The sequence below is a fragment of the Trichechus manatus genome, unplaced genomic scaffold, assembly GCF_000243295.1.
Source record: "Trichechus manatus latirostris isolate Lorelei unplaced genomic scaffold, TriManLat1.0 scaffold00015, whole genome shotgun sequence".
NCBI classification, from domain to species: Eukaryota; Metazoa; Chordata; class Mammalia; order Sirenia; family Trichechidae; genus Trichechus; species Trichechus manatus.
Window position 1 is genome coordinate 13,181,051 of NW_004443951.1, and position 10,899 is coordinate 13,191,949.

Sequence of the window (10,899 nt, forward strand, 5' to 3'; positions counted from 1 at the left end):
GAGAGTTTTGCAGGATATATTATTCTTGGCTGGCAATTTTTTTCTTTCAAGGTTTTATATATGTCATCCCATTGCCTTCTTGCCTGAACGGTTTCTGCTGAATAATCTGAGCTTAGTCGTATTGTTTCTCCTCTGTATGTGACTGTTTGTTTTTCTCAAGCTGCTCTCAGGATTATTTGTTTGTCTTTGGTTTTAGCGAGTGTGATTATGATATGCCTTGGTGATTTTCTTTTAGGGTCTATCCTATATGGGGTTTGTTGAGCTTCTTGGATGGTAGCTTTGCATCTTTCATGATATTAGGGAAGTTTTCTGTCAGCAATTTCTTCAATGATCCTCTCTGTGTCTTCTGTTTTCTCCCCCTGTTCTAGAACTCCGATCACTCGTAGATTTTTGCTTTTGATTGTATCCCACATAATTCTCAGGGTCTCTTCATTTTTCTTCGTTATTTTTTCTGATTTTTCCTCAGAGTTGTATCCAAGTGTTTGTCTTCAATTCCGCAGATCCTGTCTTCCACTGTTTCAAATCTGCTCCTCAGCCCTTCTATGGCACTGTCCCTTTCAGAAATCTTGTTTATCTTTTAGATTTCTAATTGTTGTTTTTGTATAATGTCTAGTTGTGAATTTATTTTGGCATTTTGTTCCTGCATTACTTTCCTGAATTCTTCCATTTTTTCGTCTGTATTTTCCATGAATTTGTTTGCCTTTTCCATGAATTTGTCTATTTTTTCCTCATTTTTGTCTGCTTCTTGCCTCAACTTTTGGATAATTCTGAGCATTAGAGATTTGAATTCCCTATCAGGTAGTTCTAGTGCCTTTTCTTCTACTGGAAAGTCATCTTGTGTTTTATTTTGGATGCGTACTAGAACCATCCTGTCCTGTTTTTGTAAATGTTTTGATTTTGTCTGCTGTCTTCAGGGCATTCAGTAGTTATTTTTCTCATTTATTGATTGTAGATTTGTTTGTTTCATCCTTTTTTTTTTTTTTAATTTGGCTATGTCTGAGCAGGTGGGCTGTGTGTTCTTTGTTGTTGGCTTGTCTGTGGGCAGGATACTTTTTGCCTCCTTCTCCAATTGGCAGGGTCAGTTGCTCAGCTATGGTACAGCAGGTCAGGTCTAGCTGAAGAGGAGTTGCTAGGATGGGTTGTTTGTGGCACTTATTACAGCCAACAGGGCAGGTCAGTAATCAGTGCAGGACAAGTTCTGGTAGGCTGTGCCTGTGCTGCTTTGTGGTGTGATGTTAAGCACATGGTGCAGGTAGGCAGGATGGAGGGGGAAGACTGTGATGTGTGGAGCTAAGACGGGTATGGGAGAGAGGAGAGAGGAACAGGAGCCAAAAACATACAAACAAAAAAGAGTGCTAGGGGAGCTTGTCATTGGAGTGGAGAGATAAGAGACGATGAAATGGAGAAAAACAAAAAGGGGAAGAAGAAGAAAACAAAACAAAAGAATGAATAAATAAAAATTAGAGAGAACAGCAAAGCTCCCAGGAATCCCACTGGGGTGGCTACGAGGTCTGGGGAAGTTGTTCCCAGGTGTTGAAGTACAGCCTGGCTAGGAGGTGTAGAGGTATTCAGTGCCAGGTATCCAGGGGACAGGAAGAGAAGGAAGGTATAGCGAGACGAGAAACTGAGTAATGAAAGACAAAAAGGGAACAAGAGGGAAAAGAAAACAAAACAAATTAAAAAAAAAAGAACAAGAAAACTCCCCCACTAAAAAAGAAAAAAAAAACCCACAAAAAAAAAAAAGAAATGCTCTCAGGGATCCCTCTGCACATCTGCGCAAGCTGAAGGGTAGGTCCCAAGCCGTGCAGCACCGCCCAGCCAGAATGGGCCCCCAACTCAAGAAAAGAAAAAGAAAACAAACAAACAATTGAAAACAAACAAACAAACAAAAGCCCTGGGATCGCACCAGTGTGGCAGCACAGGCCAGGAAGCAGTTCCACACTCAAACAGAGCTCCACAGCCCCTCAGGAAGAAGCAAAGATGGAGCATGGAGCCAGGTATTTGAGCAAAAGGAGGGGGAGGTGGTGAGAGATAAGGAAGAAATCAAAAGAAGCATAAAAAAACAACACCAGCAGCCAACAAACGGCACTCAGGGAGTCAGCCAGTGCAGGCTGGTGGAATCCAAGCAGCCGGTGATTCCCAGCCAAGAGACTGTGGCTGCGGGAAGTAGAGGAGGCCAAATGAGGGTGAAGAAGGGTGGGGGGTGGGAGAGCATATATTGCTGTTTACTAGTTGCTCTGTTTCCTGCTGGAAGCTCCGTGAAGCTGCTTTCTCATACCCCCTATTTGCTGGTCTCTGATAGGTGTCCAAGATGGTAGATCCGTGCTGCATTAGCTGATAGGGGACCTCTCCATGTATGTCTCCTTGCTCTCTGTTCTCTGTCAGTTTCTTATTCCATTTGGTGCTTGGCTGAGTTCTTTATCTCTTCATTTGATGTTTAGGGTTTAAGAATTGCTGTTTTCTCTGTTTGGCTTAGTTTTTCAGATCTTTGCTGTGGAGGGATGGCGTGGTGCTTCTGCCTGGAGCACCATGTTGCTGGAAGTCCTGGTTAAATAAATTTTGATGTAGGCATACAATGGAGCTGTAAAAATGGTTGCAGAAACTCTGTAAGGCTATATACTGATCAAATAAAAGCTCTCCAAGACACATTAATCAGTAAGTAAAAAAAAAAAAAAAAGTGCAAAACATATATAGTATGTTAGCCTATATGTTTGCCTTATGCCTAGTAAAGGGGAAAATAAAAATATATATTCATATTGCTTATATTTGCATAAAGAAACTCTGGTAGAATACACCAGAAATTAATAAAAGTAATTACTTAGGGTGGGAGGAATGAGGCAGATGGGTGCAGGGGCCTGGGAGCAAGAACTTTCATGGTTTATTTTAAAAATGTATTTCTGATCTCTAACCCATATTATTTATTTGAGCATAACATAAAATAAATTTAAAACAAAGCTAATTCAACTTTCCATATTTATTTCCATGATTTGAAAAAAGGCACTTTTTAGTGTTTCACTATACATGAGTAAAGAAGCCCTGGTGGTGCGTTGGTTAAGCACTTGGTTGCTAACTGAAAGGCTGGTGGTTTTAACGCATCAGCCGCTCCATGGGAGAAAAGACCCGGTGATCTGTTTCTGTAAAGATTACAGCCTTGGAAACCATACGGGGCAGTTCTACTCTGTCCTTTAGGTTTGCTATGGATTGGAGTCGACACAATGGCACACAACAACAACAACATGCATGAGAAAGCTTGGGAGCATGAGTGTCTGTTGTGATATTAAGTACCACTTCGGGGGAATTTCTCAGCCAGAAACCAGTGGAAGCATTGTTTTCTTGATTTTTCTTTCATTTTAGGAAAATAAATGCCCATCCTCTAATGTCACCCCAATGGTCTGGGCCCACCACGGTCCAAGGGATCCTCATCTTCAAGAGCAACAGAAAAGTCCAACTCTCCAACTTCCACCAGCCTCCCTTAATATGTGGCTCTAACAACCAGTTGACTTATACCCATTGTGACATTCGTTTTGGTCTTCCATGTGATTCCTTCTTAAACTGCCCTTAGGGTTTGAGACTACATGTAAATATTCATGGAGACATTTGACAGACTTTTGAAAATGTCCATGAATTTGATTTAATTTTCTATGTAGACAAGGTCCCCAGTCTTCTTGCAGCAATATGGTGAAATTGAGACCTATTTGAGTAAAATTATTATGCAAATTATGCACACCCACACACCCACACACACACAGAAGAGCTGGTGAAATTTATGGCTGGTTCAACAGAGGCTGTATCTGGGGGAAAAGTATAACTCTTCCCAACTTGCCCGCCCAGATTGACATCAGGGCCATCTGAGTAAGTGTTAAATTGGTCCACTTCTAAGTAGCAGAGACTCCTCCCAAATAAACCTGCCAGACTGGGCTGGATTACCTGAGTGTCCATGCAATTATTTTTCAAACTAAGGAGAGAGTCCCATCTTGCTTCTTGGATTGAAGTGAAGCTATTACATATAAATTGTGTAAAGTCAGTATGTGAAATTGAATGCTGCTTTGTTTTGCTCAGTGATTTTAAAGGAAATGAGTAGTTCTAATATGCCTTTTTCCCTCCTAATTACATTCCTATGGTCCTCCTAAAGCATGCCCTTGTGTCTTGGCTGCTAGACTGTTTTGAAAAGTATTTAAGATATTTGTTTGTTATGTACAACCCCGAACGATGAGTATCTTTGTCTATTCCACAGATGCCTAAACTCTCTCTGTTGCTTGTCATCATTGCTTTCTGAAGAAGCAAGTAAGTGCTGCCCAGTCAACATTATGGTTTTCTTTTGATTGAAATAGGCAACATGTTAACCCAATTCCTTGGTCCTCTCTTTGCCTGAAATGTACTTTATCAATAAGTCATTCTTCATGTTGATTAGCAAAAGGAGGAAAAATAGATTTTCTTGTTGTTAAAAAAGAAAAGAAAAAGAAAGTAATCCTTTTAAGTTTTTTTTTTTTAAGTGTATAGTTGGTAACGATGATACTTTCACTTAACATCAGCTGCAACGAAGGATATATTGTCAATTCAAAAACGATTTTTGCTGTTCTTCTAGGAAATAGCTCTAGAATGGAAGGAAGTTTGTCAGCAAAGGCTGTTGGTACATCTGGCTGAGGCTGTGTCCCTGAAGTTAGTGAGTGAGTGTGTGTGTTTTTTCACACTCTGGGCTGAAAAGATGTGCCAGGTGTTTGTGACAAGCTGTGATGAGGACGATAGATTACTTGTAATCTATTGTGCTCTTTTCTTTGTTGGAAGAAGAAAGCTTCTAAAAACAAGCCCTTATTTAAAGGAAACCCCAGTTAATTCAACAAGGCTTTGAATGAAGTCTCTTTTATACAAACTGCTTGACAAAGGCTATTTGGCTCCTAGGAGCCCTGTGAAGCCAGAAGCTGAAATCAGCATTCCACAGAGGGTTCAGACAGGGCAAAGCTCAGGACTCCCTTAAAGCATAGCAAACCCTTATCGACCTTGCTCAAATTGAAATTTACCCAGTAATGCAACCAGAAGGTTTATGCTAGAACACCACACACACACACACACACACACACACACACACATACAGACACCCCTCAGTAACAATGGCTAACAGTTATTGAACACTTACAGGTGCTAGAAAAAGATGCTGACTACACCTCATGGACTCTTAAGCTTTTGAGCTAGGTTTCAGTGTTGTTATCCCCATTTTACAGATGAGGAAACCGAGGCTTCCTAAGGTTTATTAAGTAGTGGAGCTTGGCTCTGACATCAATTGGATGCACAGCCAGAGAGCTTCACTATGTACCTGGCCTGCTAGACTGTACTACCTAGAGAGGGAGCAGGTTAAAAGTCTCTGTCAGCAGACACAGGGATGTTGCTACCATCTGCAGGTGTCATCTCCCAAACTCTTAAAAACAGAAAATGAACCTTTGTGTACTCAGAAAGCATTAGACATTTAATTCTGGAAAAAAATAATGATCTCAGCTCTGCACTGAGTTATGCTGGAGTGAGGGCCATTTAAAAGGCAAAGGCAGGCCAGGAAGAGATGGGCAGGCAAGAATTTAGGGGCATCTGGCCTTTAAGGTACACCAGGTCCTTACTTCACCCTAGGTCACTCTGAAATCCTAGAACGAATAGCACACCACAAGTGACTCATTGTCCTTCCTCTTCAAACAACAGCAAGGCTACTTAGAATACAAAGCACATTTTATGAGTGAAAGCTGCCACAGAGGCCACAGCCTCACATTCCTCCAAGGACCCACAGAGCACTGGGTGAACCATGGGGATTGCTTCCTGGTTGTTCAGTCTGACTTCAACTGTTGCCTTGAGGATAAAAAGGAGTGACAACACAAGTCCATTAGCTTTCATGATTCATTCTGTGGTGACACAGAGATGATTAGGAAACATTTGAAGGCAGTGTTCCAACTCCCATTCTTTTCTTTACCTTTTCTCCCTGAAGGCCTATTGGTGTTTTGTCACCTCCATCCTTGTCCCCACCCTGAGGAAGGGACACTTGTTCTAACGGGGGAGTCAGTGTGCATGGTATTTATACTGGAGTTTCAGGGTGGTATGGTTGGGACTATAACAACACCCAGGTTTGAACTTCCTATCCCTGGAGCTCTCCTTGCAGGCTTAAGTGACACCTGCCACCAGAGGATTTCTACACAAGAACTCTTCCAACACTCTCACGATTTCAGGTGGGTACCAACTTTCCTCCTCTCCCCTTTCTAACAGGTCCTGCAGGAAAAAGTGAGGCTGTGGAAGAGATGACTTTTGCCATTGCATGGGCCTCGAGCAGTCAGGGCTGGGAAAGGGCAACATGATGGGGCAGCACTGTCCAGCTGGTGTACCACCTCTGGCCACATGCATGGATGGGACATTCTTTTAGGAGAGGGTGTGATAGGCCCTGACATGCCTGTTGTACTCTGTTCCTCCCAGACCCGATAACCCCAAAGATAACTGACTGTCAGTGTCCACAGACTGCTACATTGTTGGCACTGTGTGTGTATGATGTCTAATTACATACCCAATGTGGCAAAATGGAACTGGTGGCAAGAGAAGAAATTATCCCATGAGCCTGGATGTTGGATCCAATGTGGCAACCATATGAGATATTTGTACTGGAGTTTCAGGTTGGTGTGGTTGGGAATATAAGAGGCTTGGTAAACTCTCCTTCAGGGTTTTGTGGAACACTATTGCCAACACAGGCTTAGCTCCCTTGAGGAAGTGAGGAAATCTTAGAGATTGTGATCTTGAAAATTTTGCTAGTCTCAGGTCTTAGGAAGCTCTGCTGAGGATATATCCTTGGAGCTCATCTCAGTGAACTGTGACTTCTTAATGGTGACCATGTGAGAGGGCTCATTTTCAGCAAACTTTAAGTTCAGTCCTTGGTGGGACTACTTGAGGGATGCTCTGAATGCTGGGGTGTGTCTGGCAGGTCAGTGATAGCTGACCAGAAATGGAGAAAGTGTGGTATTGCTGGGGAAAGGTAAGCCCTGCCCCCCAAGTTTGAGTGAAGGAGGTAGAGTACAGTGTGGTCCTAAGTAGGTGCTGACTCCAACTCTGGGAGGTTGGAAGTGGCCAGAAGGATGGGGAGATGGGCAGTCTCCCTCCAGAGTTGAAAGGGTTAACACCAGTTCTTAACCTAGAGGGAGCAAGTGAGCCCTCCTGGAATTGAAATAATCCATTCATCCAACAAATTTTGATTGAGCACCTCCTATGTGCCAGACCCTTGAGCGTATTTGTGACTGGGCATGTACATGCATTTTCTTGTTCTCATCAGCTTTGCAAATGAGGTCTACCACTACCCCAATGCTAAGAGCCCCGGGTTAAAAGTCCTGTCTGCTGCAGGGAGAGGTTGGGTCAGATGGAGAAGAGAGTGGGTGCCAGGTGGGCAACTGGGCACCTTGTTCTTTTGCTTGTTCAGCAGCCATTCCCTGTTCTTCTGGTAGCAGCACCCTAAGTTTCCTTTGGGAAATGTAATCAAATCTTGGAAAGAGAGTGATTGCTAGCTGTCACTCCAAATGAGTCTGAGGAATTGAACACCTTAAAGGTAAACTTTACTCACAGGAGCAGAAGGATGTAGCTGGGGTATAACTGAAAATGTGCTGGACCTAGAGTCAGAAGACTCTGCCATTTATTAATAAAGCTTTTAGCATGTTATCATTTGATCCCGATTTAGAAGGTTGAGTTAATCACACTCCTCAGATAATGGTAAAATCCTCATTGGTCGGTAGACCTGACTTCAGGACCGCTCCACAGTTCATATCCTAGAACTTGTCTTTATCAAGAACTGCATTCCCTGGGTGACCTCAGTTTCAATATCCCTCCATCTGCCCGCCACCTCCTATCTTTTCACCTTCCTCTCTCTAGTACACCAGCAACATCTTTGACTTCACTGGCTCCTACAATCCATTGATCCTACCACCTTTTCCATGTTCCCCACATCCCTCCTATTCTCACTTCCTCCTTACACAGCCCAGATTCCACTGTCCATCATTATAGCCACTCCCTTCCTTATCCCTCGGCTCCCTTGCCCCTCTCTTGCTTTATCGTATTTGCCTGGCCAATCCCCAGTTCTGGTTAAATCCATCTGTTATGGTTTGAATTGCACTCCCCCCAAATATATGTTGTAAGTCCTAATCCCTATACCTGTGGTTATAATCCCATTTGGGAATTGATTTTCTTTGTTTTGTGAATGAGACAGTATTAGTGTAGGGTGTGTCTTAAATCAGTCTCTTTTGAGCTATACAAGAGATTAAACCAGCAAGTGAGCCAACAGAGATGGGAGAAGAGAGATGCTAAGCCACAGGAAGATCACCGAGGAGCACAAGCTCAGAAGAGACAAGGACCTTCCTCCAGAGCTGACAGAGAGAGAAAGCCTCCCCCTAGAGCCAGCACCCTGAATTCGGACTTCTAGCCTTCTAACTGTGAGAAAATAAATTTCTGTTTGTTAAAGCCACCGACTTGTGTTATATCTGTTATAGCAGCGCTAGGTAACTAAGACCATCTCTCCACCTTCTCCCCACCTGCACTAGAGTGGCTGGAAAACGAAGACACTCAGCCACACTAACTGACCTCACTTTAAATTCCTGCCTGCCCTCCTCCAGGGGACCTTGATGCTACCTGGCAAGCCTATTACACAGCCCAGTGCACGCTGTCCCCCAGGCTCCAGGGTGATGAATTCACACCCTCTCTGCTCTCCTCAAACTCCAGCACCCCCTCCCCATGTGCTTCACTCATATCAGATGATGATTTTCCTTCCTATTTCTCTGGAAAAACAGAAACCATCAGAAGAAAACTTGGTTAAGGCTCCCACCACAGACCGAAATGCATCTTACCACCTTCCTCCTATTACTCCAGTGGATTCTCTCTGCTCCTATCCAAGGGCAACCCTCCACTTATGCACTAGACCCTACCCGCTCTTGGAACCTCAAGGATTTCACCCTTGCGTTGTCCCTTCTCTCTTCCTTCTTCACCATCAGTTTCTCTCCTGGATCATTTCGACCAGCATACGCACATGATCTAACGACTACTATCCTAAAATAAAAATAAAAATCCTCCCTTGACCTCACACCACCTTTCAGCTTCTGGCCCATTTCTCTGTTCTTTTTATAGCAAGATTCCTTGAAGGTGTTGTCTCCACTTCCTCCACTCCCATATTCATGTGTTACTCCAAGCAGGCTTTTGTCCTCAACACACCAGTGAAATTGTTCTCGTCAAGGTCATCAGTGGCCTCCACATTGCCAATTTCAAAGGTCAATTCTCAGTCCAATCTTAGTTGACTTATCAACAGTATTTGACGCAGCTGACCAAGCCCTTGAAACTCTTTCTTTTGGCCTCACCTGCCTCCCCTCTGCCATGCTGGCTTCTACCAGTCTCCTTCCCTGCTTCTCCTCACCTCCCTGACCTCTACTCCCACACGCTCCAGGGCTCAGTCCTTTCCCTTCTTCTCTTTCTACACTCCTCCCTGGGAATCTCACCCAGATGCCTGGCTTTAAAAATCATTCACGCTACAATGAGATACACTAGAATGGCAATGACAAAACAAATCAACAACAAAAGCAGCCTGGAAAACAGTGAAGTTGTGGACAGACTGGAACCCTCATCCATTGCTGGTGGGAATGTAAAATGGTGCAGCCACTGTGGAAAACAGTTTGGAGGTTCCTCAAAAATTTGAACATAGAACTACCATATGACCCAGCAATCCCAATCCTAGGTATAGACCCAGAAAAAGTGAGGGCAGGATCTTGTACACCAGTGTTCACTGCAGCACTTTTCACAATAGCTAAAAGGCGGAAACAACTGAAATGTCCATCAACAGATGAATGGATAAACAAATGTGGTACACGCACAATCGAGTACTACTTAGTTGTAAAGAGAAATGAAGTCCTGATGCGTGCTACGACATAGATGAACCTTGAAAACATCATGCGGAGCGAAATAAGTCAGTCGCAAAAGGACAAATACTGTATGATCTCACTTATATGAAAGAAGGAAATATATAGAAACCGAAGATTATTAGTGGTTACTAGGGGTGAAAGGGAGGGGGGAAAAGGGCAGTTTTTGCTTAGGCAGCATTGAGTTTATGTTAAGGATAGTGAGAATCATCCACCTTTTGATAATTCCCAAATTTATGTTTCTAGCCCTCAGCCTCCACTGTCTCCAGATACCTATTCAGTGTGCCACTTGGATGTCTTACAGGCAACTCACATTTAACGGTCCAAAATTGAGGTCCTGATCTCCTTCCTAAACCTGTCCCTCCTGGAGTTTTTCCCACCTCAGTAAATGCAACTCGATTCTTTCAGTTGCTCAGCCCCAAATTTTGGAGTTATTCTTGATTCCTTTCTTTTTCTTGAACCTCACATTGAAACAGCAAATCCTGTTGCCTTTACCTTCAAAATATATCTGGAATCAGAGCACTTCCCTGGCCTCCCATCCAGTTGGAAGCCAGAGGGATCCCTTTAAGGTGCAAAGATGCTCAGACTGGTGATGGACTTGCAGCCCCTTTGCTTTTGTTCTTCTGTGGGACTCCATGCAAATTACCTTCTCACAGCCTCATTTTCTTTACTTGTTAAGGGGGGTCAATAACATCTATCTCATTGTATGGTTATGAGGATTAAATGAAATAGTTCATTAAAAAGCTGGCACAAATATGACTCCATTTATATGAAATATCCAGAACAGGCAAATCCATAGAGACAGAAAGTAGATTAGTGGTTGCCAGGAACTGGGAAGAAGGAGGAATGGGGAGTGACCGCTTAATGGGTACAAGGTATCCTTTTGGGGTGATGAAAATGTTGAGGAACTAGATGGATACACAACATTGTGAATATACTAAGTGCCACTGAATTGCATGCTTTAGAATGGTTAAAATGGTGAATTCTATGTGTA